Source organism: Thamnophis elegans, chromosome 5, assembly GCF_009769535.1.
Source record: "Thamnophis elegans isolate rThaEle1 chromosome 5, rThaEle1.pri, whole genome shotgun sequence".
Classification (NCBI taxonomy): Eukaryota; Metazoa; Chordata; class Lepidosauria; order Squamata; family Colubridae; genus Thamnophis; species Thamnophis elegans.
The window spans coordinates 10848702-10876191 of record NC_045545.1 but is presented as its reverse complement, the minus strand read 5'-3'; the positions used below and the strand labels follow the sequence as shown (position 1 = coordinate 10876191).

Here is a 27490-nt window from a genome sequence, read left to right as displayed (position 1 = left end):
AGCCATCCGTTAGTTTTGGATACACCCCTCAAGATTTGCCCTTGAGTTACAGCAATATTATGTCTACAGGAAGTAATATACATAGTCAGCCAACGGTCAACTATAGCATACATTTGGGGAAGTAATTTGCGTCTTTCCAGACAGATTTTCAGTCAAGCCAGCAGATACATTAAAATAGAGACTTTTGCTTCAGCAGTTTTCATGTGCATACTTCCTAAAAGCAACCGTTTGCAATTTCTATATATGAACGGTTAAGCTTAATATCATGAGGCCCTAGTTTGGTTCAGGCTTGAGGCCTACTTTGGTTCAGCCTGCTACCTCATGTCTGCTCTTCTCCTACATTTGAGATAGCAGCTCTCAGAATTCCCCAGCCAGCATGGGACTTGTGCATTCTGGGGTGCACTGCCAAACATTACCACGTAGTGGAGGCTGTTTAAAAAAAAAGAAGAATATTTAGCATGGCATATTAGCTGATGAAAGATATTTCTTTTCCAATCACTCAAATGGATTTATTCTGAGAGACAGAGCAAACATTCCCCGATTGCTATTTTAAAAATAATGTTCCTGCCTTTGTGAAAGCAACTACAAGAGATTCTCCACCCCTAGTCTAATTATATAGTGTTTGAGATAGCTTTGGTAGAAGCTTCTGTTTCTTAAAAAGTACTAATTTACTCATCATGTCTACCTATGTAGACAAAGTAGGGAGTTTTAACTTGCAAGCAAGTACTATGCATTGAGATGCAGTCAATGCAGCCTCCTGAAATTTACAATGGTTTTGCTTGCTCCAGCAACAAGGTTTGGAATCATGCTGAGCCCGTGACCCGTCAAAACCGCGGAGGACAACATCGCGCTCGACGAAAGCGCGCATGTGACGTCATCACAGCGCGACGAAAAAATTAAAAATTGAAATAAAATTAAAATTAAACCAAGCCAATTCACATAAAGGTAAGGGTTAGGTTTAGGGTTAGGGTTAGGGTTAGGTTAAGGGTTAGGGTTAGGTTTAGAGCGTTAGGGTTACGTTTAGCGTTAGGTTAAGGGTTAGCGTTAGGTTTAGCGTTACGTTAACGGTTAGGTTTAGGGTTAGATTTAGGGTTAGGTTAAGGGTTAGGTTTAGGGTTAGGTTTGGGGGGGGTTAGGGTAAGGTTTTCGCTTTATTTTTACATTTTTCGATCACAGCGTGATGTTTTCGTCGCACTGTGATGATGTCAAATGCGCGCTTTCATCGAGCGTGATTTTCTCCTCCGCGGTTTTGTGGTGGAACCTGCTGAGCCAGCCTCTGGTGAGTCTAAGTAGGTTTAATCCCCAAATATGTTACTCAATTTTTTTTTGGGGGGGGGGAGAATCAAGTCAAATGTAGCTGTGATCAGCCATGATTAATTTCTATTTATTCTGGGGTGGGGTGGGGGAGGGTGGACACTTTTGCCACATTTCTCCTGATTGACCATAGTTCCTACATGGAAGACTTTCGTGGAGAAAGTTCACATATATTGTTTTTCTTATCTTGTGATTTACTTGACATATGAGAAGTCGGAAGGATAGAGACAGCTCAACAGAGGATTGTATAATAAGAGTGAAGTTTAGAGATTTTAGAGATTTATTAATATTTGTAGGCCGCCCTTTTCCCTGAGGGGACTCAGGGCGGCTCACATAAAATAGGGGAAGGGGAGATACAGACATTAAGGTAAGACATATAATAAAATAATAAACAACATACATTCATCATTCGGGAGGGGAATTATCCTTGTCCCCAGGCCTGACGGGCGAGCCAGTTCTTCAAGGCTGTGCGGAAGGCCTGGACGGTGGCGAGGGTGCGAATCTCTACGGGAGCTCGTTCCAAAGGGTCGGGGCTACTACTGAGAAGGTTAATCTCATACCCTCCTAGCCTCTTGTAATTGAGATAAGAACTATATGATCCTGTGAGAATTTTAGTAGAATTCTAAAACATTTGCTCCAGAGGTGGTATTCAGCAGGTTCTGACCAGTTCTGGAGAACCAGTAGCAGAAATTTTGAGTAGTTTGGAGAACAGGTAAACACCACTTCTGACTAGCCCCGCCCCAGTGGTGGGATTCAAATAATTTAACAACCGGTTCTCTACCCTAATGACTATCTGGGTAGGTGGGGCTCAGTGGTCATGTGACTGGGTGGGCATGGCCAACTCAAGGTCACTCAAGTCGATGGTGCTTCGCCTTAGCTGTTACAATGGTTATAAGGGTTAACAGGAGAGGCAGTTTCTGTAAGCAGGGCAATAAGATTAGGCTAGAAACAACACTAGAATGTTTCCTTTCTGCCTTCCTTACAGGATTAGCCCTGTAAAGTGGAAAAAAAAAAAGGAGATTTCTTCCAACAACCGGTTCTCTGAACAACTTAGAAAGTTACCAACCGGTTCTCCCGAATAGGTGCAAACTGGCTGAATCCCACCACTGCCCTGCCCCACATCTATCTCTGCCTCCCGAGTCCCAGCTGATCAGAAGGGAATTGGGATTTTGCAGTAACCTTCCACTTGAGTGGAGAGGGAATGTAGATTTACAGTATCCTTCCCCTGCCATGCCCACCAAGTCACACCCACCAAGCCAAGCCCACCAAGCCACACCTCTCCCACCAAGCCATGCCCACAGAACCAGTAGAAATTTTTTTTGAATCCTACCATTGATTTACATGTCCATCCGTTTTGACTATAGATGGTCGAAAAAAATTCATCAGGTGAAGGTGATCATCAGTGGAACTATCCAAGGGTCTTTTATTAGTAGTATTGTTATTATTTATAGTAGTGTTAGTTGAACCAGTATTTATTACATTATTTCCATATAATAAATGTCCGGGGTTGATGAATCATCTAAAACCTCATGATCTGCTGAAGACTTTGGAGATCCCTGCCTTAATAACAAAAAAGGAAATATATTCAGCTATGTATTACAGTAACCAACAGTTTCGAAATGTTTTTTTTTTACTTTTTCTTCTATATATGTAGTGGAATCTGTGATGATAAAAGCTCCAAATGTGCTCTAAAATTTGCTTTCTAATAAAGTTTTAACTCTTAGAATGGCAACTTCTTTTTAAAAAAGATTTTTATTAACAAACATGTAAAATACACACACACACAAATTAAAACATACACCACATTTATACAATACAATACAACAGGAACTCCCTGTCTTTATAATAGCAATTATCAATCGATACCGCTCACCTTATATTATTTCCCCTTCTATTGTATTTCATTTGGATTTCACCATTCTTAACCCTCTTATTTTACTCATAACTATTATTTTTTGAGTTTTGTTATATTCCTTCATTGATTTTTGTTTCTTTCCTCCATCCACCTATACTATTTATCCCATATCTGGTAGAATTCTGATTCTTCTTTTCCCTGGATTTCTTTAGTTAGTTTGTCCATTTCGGCACAGTCCATAACCTTTCTTATTATTTCATCTTCGCTTGGAATTAATTTGCTTTTCCATTTCTGGGCAAAGGCAATCCTTGCCGCTGTAATTATATGTAGTATTAAATACTGGATTTCTTTTTTGTATTTCGCAGACATAATTCCTAATTTAAAAAAAACTTCAGGTTTCCATTCTATTTTAACCCCTGTTATTGCCTCCAGCCAATTTTTGATCCTTTTCCAAATATTTTTTAGCCTCCTCATGGTAATATGTTCCGTGTATTGATTTGTTGTAGAAAAAAACAGGACACGCAAGCCAGCTCTTTAGGGAAGGAATAGTTTATTGCGCAAGTTCAGAGACAAAGGCCCGAACCCTGAGTGACAGGCAGGAAACCCCTTATATAGTAACCACGTTCATATAAAACCATCTGTTAGTTTTGGAAACACCCCTCAAGACTTGCTCTTCAGTTACAGCAATATTGTGTCTACAGGAAGTTATAATACATAGTCAGCTAACGGAGCAGAGTAGCTCGTATTTTAAGGAAGTTAAATGTGTCTCCCAGACAGTCAAGCCAGCAAATACATTAAAATAGAGACTTTGCTACAGCAGTTTTCATGTGACTCTAACCCGTGTCTAACCGCACCATGTCCTAAAAGCAAACCTTTGCAATTTCTATATATAAACAGTTAAAGCTTGTTGAAACCCTAGTTTGGTTCAGGCTTGAGGCCTACCATGGTTCAGCCTGCTACTTCAGTTTCGTATTTCCAACATTTGGCAACTTCTTATGTAGGTAGTCCTCAGATTATGGCAGCTTTCGAGACTGGGATGACCATTATTAAAGGGATGCCGTTGTAAAGCACAACATCACACGATTACATTGCTGAGTGACTGAAATGCCAGCTGTCCCAGTCATCATTGTAAAACCCCAGGATCATTGTGGTCATTACGTGAGAGTCTCATATGAGCACTACCTGGGAAGAAGAAGGATTCCCAGACAGCAGACCAGTGGGTGAAGGCTATGGGGCAGGGGGCAGGTGCTGTGGGTTGACATTATACAGGCCAGCTGCAAGTCCCAGAAAAACCCTAATCTGCAGCAAGCCCCATATTGTCTCAAACTCCATGCTCCTTAGTGCCATAGTCCTCACTCGCTGGCTTGTCTGTGATTCCTGCTTCTTCTGGGGAAAAGAAAATAATAATAATAATAATAAAGAAGATCACCTGGAAAGAGCAGTGGGGTGTGTATGTGACAGGAGAGGTGTTGTAAATGTGGGTCAGCCCAAATTTTTGTCATGTGGGTTTCAAATTTTTTTAGATCCTCTTCTGTAGGTGTGGCCTGCTTTGTGGGAGAGGCTTGCCAGCCATGTGACTGGCTGGGCGTGGCCAACTTGTAAAATGTGGTGAAACTCACTTAACAAGGATCTTGCTTAGCAACCAAAATGTTGGCTCAGAAACTCTGGCTTTTGAAGCACGCAAGTCTTAAAGCTGTCAAGTTACAAGACCCTTGCTCCCGTAACCCTTTAGAAACCCCACCCAGGGGTGTTCAAACTTGACAGCTTTAAGACTTGTGGACTTCAACTCCCAGCAACCAAAATGTTGGCTCAGAAACTCTGGCATTTGAAGCACACAAGTTTTAAAGCTGTCAAGTTACAAGACACTTGCACCCCTAACCCTTTAGAAAAAAAACCCAGGGGTGTTCAAACTTGACAGCTTTAAGACTTGTGGACTTCAACTCCCAGAATTCCTCCTCTCGCTCTTCATCTTGATGATGTGTGGACGGGCCAAGGGGAGGGAGCTTGAACCGGTTCTAAACGGCACTGTAGATTTGTGGAACCTCTTCTATAGAAGAGCTTAGAACTGGCAGGAACCCATCCCTGGTGTAACACAGCAAGAAGGGAAGAAGGTATGATTGCCTTTCAAAACAGCTGTATTTTCTCGCAGGTCACTTTCAACACTAACACTAACTTAAATAACCCTTTAGAAAAAAACCCCAGGGGTGTTCAAACTTGACAGCTTTAAGACTTGTGGACTTCAACTCCCAGAATTCTTCCTCTCGCTCTTCATCTTGGTGACATGCGGATGGACGGGGGGGAGAGAGCTGGAACCGGTTCTAAATGGCACGATAGATTTGTGGAGCCTCTTCTATAGAAGAGCTTAGAACTGGCAGGAACCCACCCCTGCATGTGACAATGGGGGCCTGGTGACAATTGGAACTCTAAGGAGTGGTTGGGAGTCAAAACATTTTTTCGCCCTGATTTTTAACATCAGAACAAACCTTCCTCCCCATAAAATCTCACCAAGAAAGAGAGGTGGAGAAATCTTGCCCTGCTTGATCAGACCAGTTTTGATTTTATTGTTTCACTGACAGATTGATCTACGGCATATAAAAGCAAAAAAAAGTTAGAACAGAGCCGGAGAATAATAAAGAAGGAGACAAAACAAACTCAGAAGGGTGATGCCATGTACGGCTCGCTATAAAACATTATTAATTTATGGATGTAAAAGATTCTGTGCTAAAATGCAGTGGTCCCTCTCAAGTTTACAAGTTTGTTATGGATTGATTTATTCATGAAATGCTTTGTTTCTATGACAACTTGGTTTGCCTGTGGTCTAAATACATATGGGCATGGCAGGAATTCTTGAGTACAAAACAAATTACACACCACCATCACCACCTGAATAGTTTTGCGCCTTTAGGGATTCTGCAGAAACAGTCTGAAGGATAGAAATCACATGTGTGCCATGCTTAGGAAGATTGCCTGATAAAGATTCTCTCTCCCTCTCCCTCTCCCACTCATACACTCTCTCTGTATATGTGTGTGTGTGTGTATATGAAACCTAGAGTGTAAAAAGAAAAGATGGAAATGAGAGAAGAGAAGGAGACTTATGCAAAGATAAAAGGAATGCCCGCTATAGTTGCAGACATCCTAACGTACTGGAGAAAAAGCCACAGATCAAGGGACAGTCTTTCTGCCATAAATAATAGCCCATACAGGAGGTCATTAATATTCATAGCTAAAAAGAAAGTGGGAGAAACATAGTTTAGTGGGAAGCTGGAGAGATTTGGGGGGGAGGAGGTGAGGGAGAGGAGAAAAAGTAGAATAAAGCAGGAGTATTAAGCGGCAGAAGGATACCGAGACTCCCAGGGAAGGGTTGGCGAGAGGCAAAGCAAACCGCAACAAAAGATCAGAGAGCAAAAGTCAATAAAAGTACCCAATGAGAACAAACGGACTTCTCTAAGAATTGGGGACGGCAGGCGATGCATGAGAAGGAGGCTATAAAGCAGAGAAGGACAAATATATGGAAAAGAAAAGGGAAGCCGGAAGGAAAGGGAGAAAGGGTAGAAATGGTTTTAGGGACACATCAGAGAGCTGTTTTCAAATTCAACTCACGTGTGTTTTGCCCCAAAATTGTTTACGGCAGGAGTGCAAACTGATGCTTTTCAGATCTACAATTCTTACATTTTTCTGGCCAGTGCTACTGGGCATAAACAAGAGTTAAAAGAGGAAAAAAGAAAGATCATTATAAACTTGGGTTGCTCCATTCTTCCCTCCTTTTTTTCAGAAAAAAATATACAAATGTATGGATATACATGATATAGAGATGGATTTAATTCATAAAAAGGTAAAAAAGGTTCCCCTCACACATATGTGCTAGTCGTTCCCGACTCTAGGGGGTGGTGCTCATCTCTGTTTCTAAGCTGAAGACCCAGCGCTGCCTGAAGACCTCTCCATGTGAACCAGCATGACTAATAGCAATAGCAATAGCAGTTAGACTTATATACCGCTTCATAGGGCTTTCAGCCCTCTCTAAGCGGTTTACAGAGTCAGCATATCGCCCCCACAGTCTGGGTCCATCATTTCACCCACCTCGGAAGGAATGGAAGGCTGAGTCAACCTTGAGCCGGTGAGATTTGAACCGCCGAACTACAGATAGCAGTCAGCTGAAGTGGCCTGCAATACTGCACTCTACCCACTGCGCCGCCTCGGCTCTAAACGCTGAAGGTGTATCCACCAAAGGTGCTTCCTATTTTTCTACTTGTGTTTTTACATGCTTTCGAACTGCTAGGTTGGCAGAAGCTGGGACAAGTAACGGGAGCTCATTCCGTTTATGCGACGCTAGGAATTCGAACTGCTGAACTGCCAACCTTTCTGGTCGACAAGCTCAGCGTCTTAGCCACTGAGCCATGGTGTCCCTTATTTAATTTACACAAAGGCACAAAAAGAACGTCCCACTCTTCTACACTAGACAGGTAGTTCTTGACTCCCAATCATTAAATCAGTCAAAGTCACAATGCTGCTGGAAAAATTGATTAATAATGGGTCCTCACACTTATGACCATCGCAAGTGTCCCCATGGGTCATGTGAGCAAAATTCTGGCACTCGGCAATGGTTATTTATTATGACAATTGCAGCATCTTAGAGTCACATGATCACCATTTGCAACCTTCCCGGCCGACAAACGAAGTCAACTAGATTCATTTAACAATAATGCAACTCAGTGAATGGCTATGGTGATTTGTTTAATTAGCGGAGCAAAAAAAAGTTCTTTAAAAAATGGGCACAGCTCACTTAACAACTGTTTTCACTTAGCAATGGAAGTTCTAGTCCCCGGTCTGGTTGCAAGTTGAGAATAACCTGTACTCGGTAGAATAGGAATAGGCAACCTGTCACCCTACAAAAATGATAGTTTCCACAATCTTTGACTCTTGACGATCTTAGCTGGACCTCTAATGAGCTCTCTAAGAAATAGATCACATGAGATAGTTAATCCTCTTTATTTGCATCAGTTCTAATCTAGCTTTTCGGAGCTGTCCAGAGTACTACAAAACTGTCATCTGATGACTTGATACATTCCAACTAGTCTTGCCACTTGTGCTGGCCAATATCTCTACTTTCAAATCACCAGTGTACAATGTTCCATTTATGAACTAAATAAATGTTATGTACAAGCACGGCATGCCGTTATGTCCATTTTTTAAATAAAAAAATATTTAACTCCAAAAGCAGAGTTCGATTTCATCAGGGCAATCTTCCTTTCCTAGTTGACACTCCAACAACAAACAACTTAATACATGTAACCACAAACTTGCACAAATAAGAGGTTTCTCTTTCAATAATCCATATAGAACCCTGGCTAAAAAGTAGAGAATTGTATTTTATTTCATCATGTCAAATCCTGCTGGAACTGGGGTTTCCCTGCCACAGGGATTTAAAAAAAGAAACTCCTGCAGGGCACACTCAGTATTATACTGTAGGTATCTGCATCTAGATTTTCCTAGTCTTCAAGGACTTTAGCTTACCTTAAGCCAAAACTGTTCAACAGTTTCACTAGACCTCCATCAGTTAAAATGAGAGATTAAATTCTTCACTTGGGTCCATGGACTCAAGTTTTTTGTTCCTGCTGATCAGAATTTTATTTTAAAATAGTCTTCTTTGTTATCACACTATGTATCCTTCTAGACAAGAATGGATAGATACATAATGTGAATCTAACTTCCAGTACAACAACTTCAAGATGATGCAAAAATTGTGGCTCGCACAACTGCAAAGCGTTCTTCATTGTGACTTGAGACAGAAAATAACTAATGAAATAATATACTCTCCAAACTGTTTTTTTTTTACATGTAGTTCATGCCTAAGAGGGTCTTCCATGCATAAGGCCTTAAATATCTGCCTACAGAGAAATATAAACAAATTATAGTCTAGCACAGGGGTGAAATGCTATCAGTTCGGGCCAGTTCACCCAACCGGTAGTAAAAAATACTTTAAAAAGTAAAAAAAAAACAAAAAAAAAAACATTCCAATGATTGCAGGTTGCACAGCTGATCTTTGGAACTTTATTTTTTTAACTTTTAAAGCAATTTTTTCTACAGGTTCTCAGGAAATGCATGGGTGGGGGGTCTTTTTTGCTCTCAGCAGGCTTCCCTGAGGCCTGCTAGGCCAAAAATGGAGGGGGGTGCTGAGAAAGAAGAAAGGAAGGAAGAAAGAGAGAAGAAAGAAAGAACGAAAGAAAAGACGGAAGGAAGGAAGGAAAGAAGGAAGGAAGGACGGAAAGAGAGAGAGAGGGAGGGAGGAAGGAAGGAAGAGGGGAGAAAGAAAGAAAGAAAGAAATGGAGGGAGGGAGGGAGGGAAAAAGGAAAGGAAGGAAGGACTACAAACCTGGCACTAGAACAGCTTTAGAGGATATCCAGGGCTGGAAGGGCCCTGGAGGTCATTTAGTCCAACCCTGTTCCAGCAGGACATTGTTAAAGTGAGTTTCTGTCTTTGATCCCCCCGTTACATGACTACATAGCCACGCCCACCAAGCCACACCCATAGAGCCAGCAGTAAAAAAATTAAATTTCACTACTGGTCTAGCGGTAGGTATGAACAGGGAACGCTATGAGTTCAAGTCATACCTCAGACATGAAAGCCATCTGGGTAACTCTCTGTAGGCAGATATTAAGGCCTTACGCATGGAAGACACCGTTAGGCATGAACTACATTCCCCAAGCCTTAGATAATCTTTCATCACAAGGGTTGTTACTGGCTTCTTCCATAAGGTGACCAGATGTCCCGCATTTGGCGGGACAGGCACGCTTTTTCATAATTTTTTCCTGTGTCCGTTCTCAAAAGATCCCGCTTTAATTTTGGCGCCTTCTTTGATCGCTCGCTCCCCCACCCATCCGCTGCCGCTCGCATGGGTGGGGTAGTGTAGTGAGTGAGCGAGCGGATGGGCGGGGGAGCGAGTGAGCCGCTCATTCTTTCCCCCGCCCATCCGCTGCCGCTCGCATCTTCCACCAGATTATGGGCTATAGTTAGTTTGTTTTTAATGGCTACAATGGGAACATTTTATTCCAAACATTTTAGCCCCTCATCCCATAAAGCTTCAACTGGGGTAAGCATAAGGCAGGTCGATTGTAGAAGCTACCAAATCTCTGTTCATCAAGAAAAGCTCGACACTGATGTGTGTTAAGTTTGTTGTTTGTGGGGAAAATAGGAAGAGGGAAGTAGTTGGATATGTTACTTGATATGCCTTGAGTTACTTATAAAAAATAATAAGGTAGGACGCAAATAAATAAGCAGATCAAAATAAAGTATTTTTTTCTGCCTTACCTGTGTGCCAGAGAGAAAACGTACAAGGTGGCCCTCAAAAAAGTAACCAAAATAATTTCAATGGGGATAAGATTCCCTAGTATATAACCCCATTTGCTAGCAGACTAATTTGACGTGTAAGAAGTGATAAGATGAGGCTCATTCCTGTTTCAGCCCATTAGTACCCACTCAGTATTACATCTGACTCACATTCTGACCTGATTTCTTGCCAATTCCCCGTGGCATCAAACTCTGAGCTTTAGAACTCTGCGGCATGTTCTTAAGATCTCGGTTCTTTGAAAAGATAGCAAGAATATTCAGGGCTTGCCTATGCTATTTACATTATATTACAGCACGAATGTTAGCAGGTCAAAAATCCAAGTAAATTATTTACAGAAAAGAAAAACCCACATTCTGCAGAGAAAATTGTCACTCAGTAACACCGAGGATTTTGGTTCCCATTTATATTCTAGCCTCGTTTACACCATTCTGACAGTCTGGGGAAGATATGCCAAGGAATGTAAGTTACACAACATCCTGTTCTAGGTCTCTTTGCACAGCTGGAATAATGAGAAGGACCAAGGTCTTAGATTCCTAACCCTGAAAAATACAGAGAAGACAATAATCTCCCACATGGTATATAGGATATATTGTAATGTCTCTTTGCATTTGTTCTTGCAAGTTTAGTTTATTGAGTGTAGAGGCATCGTTCAAAGCTATCTATGACTTAGATAAGCAGGAAATTCTAGATTCTTTTATTATTTAAACTAGTGTTGGGTTGAAGTGACCTGCGAGAAAAGACAGCTGTTTTGAAAGGCAATCATACCTTCTTCCCTTCTTGCTGTGTTACACCAGGGATGGGTTCCTGCCAATTCTAACCTCTTCTATAGAAGAGGCTCCACAAATCTATCGTGCCATTTAGAACCGGTTCCAGCTCTCTCCCCCCCCGTCCATCCGCATGTCATCAAGATGAAGAGCGAGAGGAGGAATTCTGGGAATTGAAGTCCACAAGTCTTAAAGCTGTCAGGTTTGAACACCCATGGGGTTTTTTTTTCTAAAGGGTTAGGGGTGCAAGGGTCTTGTAACTTGCCAGCTTTAAGACTTGCACACTTCAATGCCAGAATTCTTGAGCCAACATGACTGGAGGAGGAATTCTGGGAGTTGAAGTCCACAAGTCTTAAAGCTGTCAAGTTTGAACACCCCTGGGGCTTTTTTCCTAAAGGGTTAGGGGTGCAAGGGTCTTGTAATTTGACAACTTTAAGACTTGCATGCTTCAAATGCCAGAGTTTCTGAGCCAACATTTTGGTTGCTAAGCAAGAGCGTTGTTAAGTGAGTTTCACCACATTTTACAAGTTGGCTATGCCCACCCAGTCACATGGCTGGCAAGCCACTCCCACCTGGTCACATGGCTGGTAAGCCACTCCCACAAAGCAGGCCACACCTACAGAAGAGGTTCTAAAAAAATTTGAAACCCACCATTGTGTTACACTTACTCTCAGGTTCGGCTTACAACCACTCATTCACACTCAGAATACACTTCAACTGAATACATGTAGTCCTCGACTTACAACAGTTCATTTCGTGACCATTCAAAGTTACAACAGCCCTTTAAAAAGTGACTTATGGCCATTTTTCACACTTGCGATCTTTGTAGCATCCCCATGATTACCATGGGATCAAAATTCAGGTGTTTGGCAATTGATTCATACTTAGGACTGTTGTTGTGTCCCAGAGTCAAATGGGATCCCCTTTTGCCATCTTTTGACAGGCAAAATCAATGCGGAAGCCTGATTCGCTTAACGACTGGCCTACCAACTTATCATCTGCAGGGATTCACTTAACAACTCCGGCAGGAAAGGTTGTAAAATGGGGCAAAACTCATTTAACCAATGTCTCATTTAACAGCGGAAATTCTGGGCCCAATTGTGGTTGTAAGTCGAGGAGTAACTGCACTGAGGCCCAACCGGTTTTTTAATGGCGACCCATTAAATTTAAAACAGCAGCAAAAGTAACAGCAAAACTTTGCTGGTTACAACTCCCCCCGAATAATAAGCCCTCCCCTGAAAATAAACCCACCCCTGAAAATATTGCAACACAGCAGCAGCCTGAGGTGACCACACTCGCCACCTCCTGTACCTCAAAAATAATAAGACCTCCCCGAAAATAAGGCCAAGCGCTTATTTCGGGGGTCAAAAGAAAATAAGATCCTGTCTTATTTTGGGGGTAACACAGTATGTATGTATGTATATATGTATGTATATGCGTGTGTGTGTGTTTTTTTTTGTGTGTGTGTGTGTAATTTTGCTTCATTGATTTTCAAGTCTGGTAGCTGTTGATGGCATTTGGGGAGGAATTGCCCAGGTGTCTGGTTCAGATGACATTTTTTCCTTCATTCCTTAATAGCAATAGCAATAGCAGTTAGACTTATATACTGCTTCATAGGGCTTTCACCCCTCTCTAAGCGGTTTACAGAGTCAGCATGAACTAATGACTTAGTTCCTTCTTATCTATCTCCAGAAGTGATTTTTTAGATAGCATTTTTTGGCTTTTTTGTCCATCCTGCTTACACACCTAAAGACAAAGGTCTTTAGGTATGGCAGCTTAAGCCTAGTCTCACAGCTGCTCATTCCATAATAACAAGTATGAAATGGGCTCCCTTGCTGCCTTCTAAGTATTTGAGAATACATATAGGCAGTAGCAATAGCAGTTAGATACCAAGTATTTGAGAATACATATAGGCAATAGCAATAGCAATAGCAATAGCAGTTAGACTTATATACTGCTTCATAGGGCTTTCAGCCCTCTCTAAACTTTTTACAGAGTCAGCATATCGCCCCCACAGTCTGGGTCCTCATTTCACCCACCTCGGAAGGATGGAAGGATGAGTCAACCTTGAGCCGGTGAGATTTGATCCGCTGAACTGCAGATAACAGGCAGCTGAAGTGGCCTGCAGTACTACACTCTAACCACTGCGCCACCTCAGCTCTTAGGCAGCTCTTAACTCACAACTGCTCAGCAACTGTTTGAAGTTACAATGACATTGAATGGTGGTTATCACCAGTCTTTGGCTTCTCACACATCCTCGTTTTATGATCAACTCAATTAACGATGGAAATTCCAGTCCCAATTGCCACTGTAAGTTGATAACTACCTGTATCCTTCACTATTGGTTATATTCACTGGGCTCTGAATCTAATTGGAGAGTGTGATGTTGCCTACTTGTAGATTAATACAATAATTACACAGGGTGGTATATTGAAAGAAAAGGAATGTCCTTCTCATAAAGTACGGTACGTAGTGTCAGAGCCCAATCAGGCTACATTAGTGTTTGAGAATTAAAATCTCACCTCTTTCATCACCATCATCATCATCATCATCATCATCATCATCATCACCATCACCATCACCATCACCATCACCATCACCATCATCATCTCCTGTGGCTTTGTGAAAAAGATGTGTCTGCAAGGTTCTATATATACTAGAATCCATTGCAACTTTCATATACTATCCTGGAGCAATGTATAGTTCTAAACTCTAAATCTTTTCAACTGATGGCTCAACTGATGTGTTGATGACATTCAATGCGGATTCTCCTCCCATTATGGGATTATGTAACTTGAAGCCAAACGCAGCTCGAAGCACCACGTTAAGATAGAATGCTGTAAACAATCATCCTTAAAATAATTTCCTATTTTAAACCCTGAACTGAACTCTCAGTAAAATATATTACCATGTGAATGTAGTTATGATTATGACTCCACAAAGACCTCGGGATCTGATTATTATGCATGTAAGATTATGCAAATCTGCTGAGACGTGCTCTTGTCTTTCACGGCAGCCCTAGTGCTGCAATGTTGCAAATATGCCTACTCGGAGTAATCCCCTTGATTCAACGGGGCTATGGCGAATGTAACGAGCATAAAACATCCTTGGTTTTCATCTTAAGAAGTTGAACTTTCATTTCATTGAACGTGTCTGGCTTCTGTACCTATATTGTGTGGGTGGGCATGCATAGACGCAAACGTTCACCTAAATCACAAACAGGTCCCCCTCTTTCATTAAGCGAATGACATTTCTCATGATGGTGCAACACCTATCTGTCTTCTTTCTGGCAGAGCCGTCTGCCTTTCAGTCGGCATCTGACTAAAGATCAATGAAAGGAAGCTTTTTTGAAGGCACTTTCAGGTCCTGTGGCTGGGGAGATGATCAGAAAGCTGCCATAAGCTTTGACAAACGAGGGGCTATTTTGGGGCTCGGCAAACTGCTGTCACATCACTTACAAACTCTAATTGGAACTACTTTGGAGTTGAAAGTATCCAGTGCATTAAATACCACTTCTGCTTATTGCAATTAGCTTAGCCATTGACTTGCTCCTCACACCACAAGGCTATCAAAGATGGAAAGGCGCAAGGGGATTCTTTAATAATTGATACAGTAAATTAGAGCTGAATGGCAAATAACATCTGTTTGCCACCCTTCAGTCATTGCCACTTCTTTATACGGTCGGGAGCTCATACACAGCAATGGGCCATTTGCACCTCAGGCCACATGTGGAAGGAACTTCTGTAATGATGAGCAAGGCCAATTCCTTCATTAGATAAGGGAGGTCAGTCACCCTAGGCAACTGCTTAAGAGTGTCAAAGAAAGCAAATGGTTCTTATTACATTTATTAATGTCATATTTCTACTGTCAGGCAGTAGGACGATTGCTTATGGATTTGGGGCCTCAGGAGCCAAATTAACTTAGCTGTGTCTGCCAAAGCTCCAGATGCTAAAACAACATCCACTCTCCCACCGTACCAGACATATGGCACAGAAGCATCTGGTTTAAGTGGATCAATGCAACACTCGTGTCATTTCTTCGCTTTTTTCCCCCCCAAAGCTGTAACATGGGACAACTTGATTTACAAGCCTGGTATAGGCTCAAGAATATCGCAAGTCCTAATCCTGTGCCAATGTCTGCACAAATCTCATCAATCCACATTTTCTCTTTGCTAAAATATTCGTGTGGATCAGGCTGTGCAGGAAAATGAAACCTTGTGAATGGGACCCAACCTTGGAACATTTCTCACACCCTGAAGGGGCATTCAGTTTTATGTCTTTTTGATGTTTCCTGTTGAAATAGCAGCTACCAGGATGCAACACAGTGCTAAACTCTAAGTGTCTCCATAACTAACAGCTTCCCTTAATGACACCCGGCAGAATTGAAAAAGTAAAGCACAATTCTCCTCTAAAAGCTTTCAGTCTATCTTCAGAGAGCCAAGTGTTTATCCACTCAATCCATCTCGCCTTTCATTCCACATATAAACAGGTGTGCCCTTGATGAAGATATATACATTTTAGACTGGGTAATTGTGGGAGAAACATTTTATTCTGGAGTGCTCCTTGCTCCTGGAAGCAAATTCTCACTTCTATGCTTAAATGAATATAGGGAGCTAGGAAGCAGCTTACCCACTCGCTGAAAAATCCGTCGTCGGTTCTTTAACTATACCAAATTGTGTCAGCTGCTGCTCCTCAAATATTTTACTTTGCAAAAAAAAAAAAGGGGGGGGTGGTGAAGGCTTCTACATCTTTACAATTCAAATGATAAAATATGATATGCTGAAATTGTTCTGAAAATAGAATATGAAAAATTCATAGCATTTGGTGAAAAGAGGTAGAATTATTGTTGGAAAATTTAGATTTTTCCAGCATTAGGTGGCTGTTTAGCTAAGAAAACTTATTTAGGGAAATTAAAGGACAATCCTGTATAAATCTATTCTAAAGCAACCATGTTGAATTAAATAGAATTTACTCCCCAGGTGCATGGGCTTAACATTGAACACGTTCCTATGCGTGCTCTCTTGAAAATGAGTCTCATTAGCTGATTTAATATTTTGTATTAAGCCATGGTCTGTTTTAAATGTAGGTGTATTTTTTAAATGAGCCAGGGTGACCTGGTTTTCTATAATATCACCCCAAAATAAATTTTACAACAATTTTAAATTAATTGAGTCTGCTATTTCCAAATCAAACAAATCCCACATATGAAAACCCACTAGAGCAGAGGTCCCCAATCCATGGTCCATGTACAGGCACCGGGCCAGAAACCGGGCTGCCCCATCCACAGGGTGCAGTCAGCACATGAAAACCACACCAGGGATGGGTTCTGGCACGCACTACTGTTGGTTCACTCATGTGCATGCTTGATGCACGCTGTTCAATGACAGATAGTCAGCATAAATATTTTATAGCAATAGCAATAGCAGTTAGACTTATATACCGCTTCAGCCCTCTCTAAGCGGTTTACAGAGTCAGCATATCGCCCCCACAGTCTCGGTCCTCATTTCACCCACCTCGGAAGGATGGAAGGTTGAGTCAACCTTGAGCCAGTAAGATTTGAACAGCCGAACCGCAACTAGCAGTCAGCTGAAGTGGCTGCAGTACTGCACTCTAACCACTTGGCCACCTCTGGCAAAACTGTCAATTACATTTTCAAATCAGTTTTCTTATCAATGACCTCATGGCTCTTATTCATAATTCGCTTTTATTTATTTATGCGGCCATTCTTTTAGCGGACTCAACCTGGGGCAAGGGCAAAGTTGGTTGGGGACAGCTGGATTTTATTAATCTTTATATTTAAATTTTTTCTATCGCCCTAGTACATATTTGCTTCAATCAACAGGAGTTACAACATTAAAGATATCATCAGAGTTTTAGTGTCATTCATTTTTAAATTTAGGTAGGCTATGCAATGTACCCAATTCGACTTTATATTATTCAATCATTTTTTAATCTTTTATAATATTTTTTCCTGCGTATCTGATTTTAGCCCATTACTACTGAAATCGCTTGGTCTTCTCTAAGGGAAAAAAAAGAATTTCACAATATGTGTGTTGCATGCGCATGTGCAGTCTAATTAAAATTGTTCTGCGCATACGCAGAACTGAAAAACAAGATGGCGGCGTCTATGCCACTGCCCCTAGAAGGGGTGGAGGCCTGGGTTGCTGCTAGTTCCAGTGACCCAGACCGCCAAACCACTACTGGTTTAGCCGAACTGGTCAAACCGGTAGGAACCCACCACTGAACCATGCCTCCTCTGGTCCATGGAAAAATCTCTCTCCATGAGCCTAGTCCCTGGCGTCTAAAAGGTTGTGGGCTGCTGCAGTAGAGCATGTAATCATATAGATGTGAATAAAAAAGACTGTTTAAGAAAGCAACCTGAATAGTGATGGCAAATAAAATCTGCGTGCAACCAGAAGGGAAATGGGAGGATTTTCTTCCTCTCTTTCCTTCTCACAGTCACCAATATAAGTGAAATTAACCACACAACCACTACTCCAGTCTTTGGAAGGACTCATCAGGTGAATAATGGGGGAGATGATCCTTCATCTCCCCCATTCCTGATCTACTGCTAATGCCCTAACCTCAGCTCTGGCCCAAGTATCCTTAGATTGAGGTGTCAAACTCACAGCCCATGGGCCAGATGTGTCATGCACTGGCCATGCCCATGCCTGGTTTATGAAGGGGGAAAAGTCACGCTACATCATGTGATGACTCCATAACAAGACGAGTTTGACACCCCTGTCTTAGACGGTTGCTATCTGAACAGCATAAGAGGAGGAACTTACATGGTGTAAGGTAAAGTTAAAGGTTCCCCTTGCACATATGTGCTAGTCATTTCTGACTCTAGGGGGCAGTGCTCTTCTCCGTTTCAAAGCCGAAGAGCCAGCGCTGTCCGAAGACATCTCCATGGTCATGTGGCCAGCATGACTAAATGCCGAAGGCGCACAGAACACGGTTACCTTCCCACCAAAGGTGGTTCTTATTTTTCTACTTGCATCTTTACATGCTTTCAAACAGCTAGGTTGGCAGAAGCTGGGATAAGTAACAGGAGTTCACTCTGTTACTTGGTGCTAGGGATTCGAACCGCCGAACTGCCAACCTTTCGATCAACAAGCTCAGCGTCTTAGCCACTGAGCCACGTGTCCCTATATTACATGGTGAAGCAGATCCAAAACCTGTATGCTCTCTTATCCGTTCTCCCTAGATCCATTATTCCAGGATTGGTTAACAATGATTTTGCAAAATGTCATTCTGAAACATACAACAGAGAACTGAGTAGTGGATTAGGCAATGAAAAGAAGGTGATTGGGATTGGATGTCATTGCTTCTGGCTCTTAAAAGAGGAAAAGATGTAAAATAAAATATCAGGGTCACAAACATTTATAAACCATTACAAGTTTAAAGCCCTACATGGCTTAGGGCCAGCATACCTGCGAGACCGCCTACTGCCACATTCCTCCCAACGGCCGGTAAGATCCCACAGGGTAGGCCTCCTTCAGATGCCGTGAGCCAGACAATGTCGGCTGGCGGCTCCCCGGAGGAGAGCCTTCTCTGTGGCTGATCCGACCCTTTGGAACGAGCTACCCCCAGAAATCCGGACCTTGCCCACTCTCATGGCCTTCAGAAAAGCTGTTAAAACCTGGCTATTCCGGCAGGCCTGGGGCTGTTGACCTCACTGCTGAGGTCCAGCCCCAATCAAAACAAATGTATGTGTGTTGATTTTAACTTGTTTCATTTCATTTTTTTACTATTTCTTTTTTTCCTCGTTGTAAGCCGCCTGGAGTCCTCCGGGATTGGGCGGCCTATAAATCGTATAAAATAAATAAATAAATAAATAAATAAAATAAAAATAAAGTTGAGTTTCCCATTGCTATCATAGTTGGATTTCACCCCCAGATCTGCCGGAAATGTACAATTTTGGGACCAAAGATATGAAGACAAGAAGTGTACAAACTCTCATCTCCTAAGCCAAGGTTTCTCAAATTGTGAGGCGTATTTTGCTCGGGGAGATACAGACAGAATCCAGGGAAGGTGTGAAGAATCTTTTAGTTGCCTTGTTACAATAATTTCACCTTTCCTGAAGTTTCATTGGATTGTTTTCACTGTTCATTTATATTCATTTTGGTGTCTGGATTTTTAGGGCAGATATGTACATTATGATTACATGGGTCAGTGGTGGGTTTCAAAAATTTTTGGAACCTACTCTGTGGGTGTGGCCTCCTTTGTGGGAGTGGATTGCTGGCCATGTGACCTGGTGGGAGTGGCTTGCCGGACATGTGTTTTCTCTCTCTCTCTCTCTCTCTCTCTCTCTCCTTCCTTCCTTTTGTCTCTCTGTCCCTTTTTTCTTTTTTTCTTTCATCTCTCTTTTTTTCTTTCTTTCTTTCTTTCTTTCTTCTTTCTTTCTTTCTTTCTTTCTTCCTTCCTTTCTCTTTCTCTTTCTCTCTCTGTGTGAGTCTGTCTATCTGTGTGTGTCTGTTTGTGTGTCTTTGCCTCTCTCTCCCTCCTTCCCTCCCTCCCTCCCTCCCTCTGTCTCTCTATGTGATTCTCTCTCTGTCTCTGTCTGTCTGTCTGTCTGTCTCTCTGTGTATCTCTCTCCTCCAGTGGTGGGTTTCAAAAAAAATTGGAACCTCTTCTGTAGGTGTGGCCTGCTTTCCAGGTCCACTGGTGGAACCTCTTCTAACTGGTTCGGGAGATTTGATGAACCGGTTCTACCGAATAGGTGCGAATTGGTAGGAACCCACCTCTGACATGGATGGCAAAAAGTGTAGGACCCTTTGTCCCTAAGCCATTTATGTTATAGGCTTCTTTGTCCTGAAATGCAGTACGGTAGAGAATTATATCAGTATATCAAATGCTGAGATATTAATATTTCACCATTTGTTCAATGACAGATAGTCAGCATAAATATTTTCTGGCAAAACTGTCAATTACATTTTCAAATCAGTTTTCTTATCAATTACCTCATGACTCTTATTCATAATTCACTTTTTATTTATTTATGCTGCCATTCTTTTAGCGGACTCAAGCTAAGGCAAGGGCAAAGTTTGGTTGGGGACGGCTGGATTTTATTAATCTTTATATTTAAAAAAATTTCTATCACCCTAGTACACATTTGCTTCAATCAACAGGAGTTACAACATTAAAGATATCATCAGAGTTTTAGTGTCATTCATTTTTAAATTTAGGTAGGCTATGCAATGTACCCAATTCGACTTTATATTATTCAATCATTTTTTAATCTTTTATAATATTTTTTCCCTGCATATCTGATTTTTAGCTCATTATTACTGAAGTCTCTTGGTCTTCTCTAAGAAAAAAAGAATTTCACAATATGTGGCAGATCCAGGACAATCTCACAAGGCACGGGTGCAAATCCAGACTGATGACACAGTTAAACATTAACTGTTAAACAAACCCATTTTAAAATATGAATGACTTCATTCATAATAAACAGCTGTGTGTTCCTTAGGAAACAACCTTGCGTTTCTGAATTAATATATCATGTCTCATGCATTCTTTGACAATAAGTTTTAAAATACCTACCCTATGATGCGTTTGTGTTCCTAGGAAATTATCTCCCCCACCCCCGGCTGGCCTCAAGTAAGTTTATTCCTATCCTACCTGTCTTTATCTTCTAATTCTTGTAATCATGCATAAACTAATGATTGGAAAGCAGGATGAGGGTGGGAATGGTGTTTGCTCATTTTGTACATGTGTGTTTGTGTGTTATTATCTCATGCAGACCCACACTCAAGGAATGTCCTGGTGCCTTCCTCACAATTTTGATTGTATTGGGCTTCCCTGTATGCATTTTAATTGTACATTTTCTAAAATTTGTTTTCAGTAACATTTGCCTTCCTGAGCCTCTGTGCATGCCTTGGACTTACCTCCATCCAAAATGGGCCGCATGGGGAAGGAAGGACAGACAGCCAGGAGTAGGATTTGGGGGTTCTCTGAACCCCTGTGAACCTCCAGCAGGACACCCCTGCTTAGAGATATTCTAGTCCAGCTGCCTGCTTTTTATTTTAGCCAAGGATTTTAGCTAAGGGGGTGAGGGAGCGTGAGAAGCAGATTCAGAGTAATTCCACCTTAATCAGATGATAGGTACAGGTAGTTCTTGATTGATGGTGGATGATGGTCATTGTTTAAGCATGAATTCAGTTTCCCCAATGACTTAGTTTTTGGATGAAGCAGCTTACCAAGTTAAAAATCCACTACAAAAACCATTAAAACCTCACCCCTTGGTGACAACAGTCAGACCAGCCACTTGATATCACTCTGGGGTCCCCGGGCCTGCTGACTGAACCATGTCTTCAGGGCCTTGCTAAAGAGTTGAGTTGAGTTGAGTTTATTATATTTCTATGCCGCCCTATTCCCCGGAGGGACTCAGGGAGGCTCACAACCAAGTCAGGGGGGGGGTTACAAATAAGAAAAAGAACACGAACAAGAGTGTCAAAGTGAGGAACAATCTTATCTCTGCAGGGATGAAGTTCCACAGAGAAGGAGCTGCTAAGAAGGCCTTTCTTAGTCCCACTGGGAGAGAGAGAAGCTGTAACATTCTCTGCCTCTGTGCTCTGGTCAGTGGTGGGTTTCAAAAATTGTTCGAACCTACTCTTGGGTGTGGCCTCTTTTGTGGGAGTGGCTTGCTGCCCATGTGACCGGATGGGAGTGGCTTGCCGCCCATGTGACCGGATATGAAGATGCCGACGACACTTGTCAGAACCCCCTTAAATTACCTCACACACAGCACTGGCATGCATAAGAATATGATGTCAACTTCTTTTTTAAAAGGCATCTTTGGTTTGCGTTGAAACAACTTCAACACACGCAATGTTCTGATTGCACCACAAACGCAGTAGTCATCCTTGCCTTTCACAGAGGCACTGAGTTTTATAAATATGAGCATGATAGTGTAGAATAATCATATCCAAGGACCAGTGGTGGGTTTCAAAAAATTTTGGAACCTCTTCTGTAGGTGTGGCCTGCTTTCCGGGTCCACTGGGGGAACCTCTTCTCCTATTTTCACCACTACAACTACCCAGTGAGGTACGATAGCTGAGAGAGAGGAACTGTCCCAAAGTTAGCCCACTGGCTTCCATGGCTAAAGTGAGACTAGAACTCACAGTTTCCTGCTTCCTACCCTACCATTACACCAAACTGGCTCTCCATTACATTACATACCATTACAGCAGCCAGATGGATATTTTCAGTCATTGAAAACAACACCATACTAGACAAGCACAAGAGGTCATTAATTCAAAGGACTGGTCGGTTGAAGTGGTCTCTTCAAGAACAACAACAAAAAATCTTACAGGACTCAAAACTTACTTTCTCCTTCCACCTTCCGCAAAACTGTCCTGATCCTAATTGTGATACAAGCTGACATTTCAAATTCTGCTTCCAGTGTTCTTTCTTCAGTACTTCAGCAGAGGAGGGGAAGGAGTCTTCTTACCTTGCAATTTTTCTTCTGGATTTTTTACACAGAATCAGAAACACAGTTGGAGGAAAAATAAAATAATGCAGGATATTTATTTGTTTATTCTGCCATTTTGATGGCCCATCCTGATCTAGTAACTCTGGGTAGTTAACAAGACCTAAAAAAAAATAAATACATATAAAAGTTTTAAAAGAATAATAAAGAGACTGAGTTTTTTTTTAAAAAAAACACCCAATTACTTAACCAATAAAGAACAAAACACAGAGAATGGAGTCCAGTAAATCCTGGCCCTAAAGCCTAAAGGAATAGCAAGTTTTTAAGGAGGCTTCTAAAAAGCCAATAAAGTTTGGACCATACAGAGACAAGACTGTATCACAGGGTGGGCACCAGAAGTAGTATTCAGTCAGTTCTGATTGGTTCAAGCGAATTTGTAGTGGAAATTTTAACCAGTCCGGAGAACCGGCTAATACCACCTCTGACTGGCCCCGCCCCTTCCTCCCCACCCCTTCCAGGAGTCCCCACACATCTCATTTGGGCTCCCCGGAGGCTTCAGGGAGGCTTGTTAGGTCCAAAACGGGGTGCAGGAGGATGCGCCCCATTTGGCTCCCAGGAGAAAAAGGAGAGGGAGGAAGGATCACAAATCCTGCCCTAGACTCAGCTTCAGAGGATGCTTTGAAACAGCACAGCAATCCAGGGCTGGAAGGGACCTCAGGAGTCATCCCGAAAGAGCGGAGGTGGCGCAGTGGTTAGAGTGCAGTACTGCAGGCCACTTCAGCTGACTGCTATCTGCAGCTCGGCAGTTCAAATCTCACCGGCTCAAGGTTGACGCAGCCTTCCATCCTTCCGAGGTGGGTGAAATGAGGACCCAGACTGTGGGGGCAATATGCTGACTCTATAAACCGCTTAGAGAGGGCTGAAAGCCCTATGAAGCGGTATATAAGTCTAACTGCTATTGCTATTGCTATCTAGTCCAACCCCCTGCTCCAGCAGGAGTCCTTATATCATCTTGGTGCCTCTAACACAGAGAAGAAATCCCCAGAAGTTCCCAGGCGTTTCCAATTAAAAACAACAACAATAACCCTAGAGCAAAAAAATGCATGTATTAAAAAGAAGAATAGAAAAGGGGGCGGCTGTGTATTGTTTGATGGACTGGTAAATTGGCAAATTGACTGCTAAATTGGCCATGCCCACCCAGTCACATGACAACCTGGCCATACCCACTAAGCCACGCCCACAAAACCGGTAGTTAAAAATGCACCATAATAAACAAGGTACACTTCCTAGGTTTCATAAAATGACTTTATTTCATAGAAAGGGAGCATTCCCATACCACCGTAGATGGGCGGGTTTCTAAGTATCGGGGTCCTGTGCCATGTAGGATCTTAAAAGAAATAACTAGCATTTTGAATTGCATCCAGAAACAGGTAGGAGACCTGAGTGGTATTATGCAGGTATATTATGGTGTGCCTCAAATTGACCCGACTTGCTACCACTTGCAGAATGCATGTATAACAACTCTCTAAAGAGTTTATAGTCTGCACTGTTTGCTCTTCAGAACTCTACAGCCCCTCGTTCCTTGGATTTTCTTCAAGAGAGACGGATAACATAGCCTCTCTCTCTCTCTCTCTCTCTCTCTCTCTCTCTCTCTCTCTCTCTCTCCCACCCTCCCTCCCTCCCTTTCTCTCTCTCTTTTCTTCATACACAATATAAAACAACCACCTGTTTATTGGATTATTGCATTCAACTGCCCATTTGACTCATTATTGCATGACTGGCACACAGAAAAAGCTGGGCTGGCTTTATAATGGTGCCAGCTGAAAGGTTGAGAGAAAATGCAGGAGGATGTTTTGGACTTGGCAGCTGAAGACAGGTAGTTGTCAAAAGAGGAGGAGGAGGAGGAGGAGGAGGAGGAGGAGGAGGAGGAGGAGGAGGAGGAGGAGGAGTTGATCTAACACTATGTACTACTTAGGCTTGAGCCCATGTTCAAAGGGTTTTTGAAAAAAATGTTAAAGCCTGGCCTGAATTAATATAATATTAATTACATTAAATTAATATAAATCCTACTTTTTCCTATTTGAGTTGTCTCCTCCAATGCCTGCCTTTGTTTGAAACTCTGGTTGGCAAAACAATGGGTGTTTTGAAGCCATGCTTTCTAGCTCTTGCTGCCTCTGGCTTCAAGCTCCCTAGAACTCTTGGAGTTTATTGGACAAGTCCTCCCATCTCTACAAAAGTAGGCACTTCCACATTGTCCACCTTTCATCTGCTCTTTCAAGAAACATCACCGAGCATAGCCCTTGTCCTTAAAGGTCATTGTTGGCATTCATAAGAGCAGTGGATGCAAGAAAAGCTTTGAACGCTAGCAATTCAGGGGATTGTTTCCCTCTCTTGTCTAGTCTTTAACTAGCCTGACTACAGAGACATCAAACACTCCCTCTAAAGCTCCTATATGAGGGGTGGGCTTCAAAACTTTCAGCAAAGGGTTCTCTGCCTGGTTGCTGGGTGGGTGTGGCTATGGTGGGCATGGCCTAGTCAGCCTCCTGCACACAGCGGAGTGGTGGTGGTGGTGTTTTCACCTTCCCCTGACTCCAGAGACTTTCCTTGAGCCTCTGGGAGGGCGAAAACTGCCTCCTCCTGGGCTCCAGAGGCCTTCCAAGAGGCCCGGTTTCCCCCTCCCCAAGCCTCTGTGCGGACCCTGCACTTACCTCACATCCAAAACAGGCCATGTGAAGACTCCTGGGAGAGGGTGGGTGGGAGCAGAGGTGGGTTCCTGCCAGTTCGCACCAGTTCGGTAGAACCGGTTCGTCAAATCTACTGAACCGGTTAGAAGAGGTTCCACCAGTGGACCTGGAAAGCAGGCCACACCTACAGAAGAGGTTCCAAAAATTTTTGAAACCCACCACTGACACACACACACACACACACAGACTCACACAGAGAGAGAAAGAGAAAGAAAAGAAGAAAGAAATAACTAAAAAAAGAAAAAAAAGAAAGAAAAAGTGAGAGAGATGAAAGAAAAAAGGAAAAAGGGACAGAGAGACAAAAGGAAGGAAAGAGAGAGAGCGAGAGAGCAAGAGAGAGAGAGAGAGAGAGAAAACACATGGCTGGCAAGCCACTCCCACAAAGGAGGCCACACCCACAGAGTAGGTTCGAAAATTTTTTGAAACCCACCACTGGGTGGGAGGGGCAGGGAAGTTGGGAGGGGCCAGTCAGGGGTGGGATTTGGAGGTTCTCCAAACCAGCCATAATGTTAGCTACAGGTTCTCCTGAACCCGGCCGAACCGATAGCAGCCAACCCCTTCCTATACGTATTGATTAAGTGTTGATATTTTTCAAAAAATTCTGTTTTATGCTCTAAATCACTTTGCTTATCTTGGGGAACCTCCCTGCTTTAGCCTGCCCGCGTTCCCCAATGGTGTAAAATGGTGTGCCTTGTCCGCTGAAGAAAAGAAGACCTGGAAGTTTGTGGGGGAACTTTTTTCTCTTGCCCATCTACCTGCCCACCTGCAGAAATCCCAAGATGAGCAGAAGAGTGGAAATAATAGGAATCCGAGAACAGGTGCCTTGGTGCTGGCAGATCTTCATAACTGTGGCAGAAGAGTCTATTTTTTCTCTGCCTAAAAAAAGAAAACCCGCATGGTAGATCTCAGCCATCTTCTGATGATCAAAGAATATGCCTCTAATTTTGATCTCTTTTCCAGGTTTCCCACCGTGTTAGTCAAGTCTGAACCTGGACATTTTTGAAGTCATACTGGATAAGCATCTGTTTGGTCCCAGATGTTCCTAGCTCTCTGCCAGGGAATCTCACCAGGGAAACTGGGCACACTACGATAGTTCCCCACATTGTGGTACTGTATGTTCACATAGAATAAACACTTTGAGAGAAATATTCAACTTCTAAGCAATTGCATAGCAATTACAGATTCTTTTTTTTATTAAAGAGTTTTAACAGATTTTACAAGTGTTTCCCCTTCCCCTTCCCTCCCTCCCTCCACCCCAACCCCACACCCCCTCCACCCCTCCACCCCAACCTCCCAGCGCAAAATACTGGGTAAAGTTAGTTTATGTTAGTGTGTGATTGTTAAATGTTTATACCCTGTATTTTGCAATTACAGATTCTTGTAAGCTAAATTTAAAGTTGGAAAAGTAAGTTTCCAGATACGTACAAAGTGTTTACAATGCTCCCCCCCCCCACTAAGGCAACTTTCCTTAGTATTCCTTATAATATCACCAAAATACTTTGGCTGTTTTAAAATAATTTTCTAGGAGTTTTTAGCGTCTATCATCAAAGATGAGATGAGCTTCCAACGTCTGCTTTACACCCAAAATAACATAGTGTTATATTTTTTATTTCTACCCATTTTAAATGAATTAGGCAAGTTAAAATATAATCATCATCACCACCACCACTATGATCATCCTTCTTTAAAAAAAAGAATTGCACTGAATATTTCTAAAATAATCGAAGGGGCCAAGGTACTGTAGCTCTTCAGCTTTGTTTAACTTTAACTATATACGCTTATCGTAGCAACTCTGAGTCCTTTGTCTCAAGATGTCTTTCCTTTTCTAGAATTTCTTAGAACTGTGATGGCAAACCTATAGCACAGGTGCCAGAGGTGGCACGCAGAGCCCTTTCTTCTGGCACATGTGCCATCACCTCACGTCAGATATCTGTGGCATTTCTTTCGTAAGCTCCTGTTTCCTTGCAAACGACGAAACAGAAGCTCACAAAAGAAAAAGGTCTTACCTCTTGCCCCGCTGCCGGTGTTGGGATG

General features: G+C 42.3%; 1 long non-coding RNA gene across 2 annotated transcripts; it reads right to left on the bottom strand.

The window, feature by feature from the left end:
* Nucleotides 1-326: 326 nt before the first annotated feature.
* Nucleotides 327-10752, bottom strand: LOC116508729. 2 transcript variants are annotated; one of them, XR_004255411.1, is made up of 3 exons: nt 10673-10752; nt 2645-2874; nt 327-429 (listed from the first exon to the last, which is right to left on the bottom strand). It is a non-coding gene; the product is annotated as an uncharacterized LOC116508729 (long non-coding RNA). The 2 variants fall into 2 exon arrangements; XR_004255412.1 differs by having other exon boundaries at nt 10665-10745.
* Nucleotides 10753-27490: the final 16738 nt, after the last annotated feature.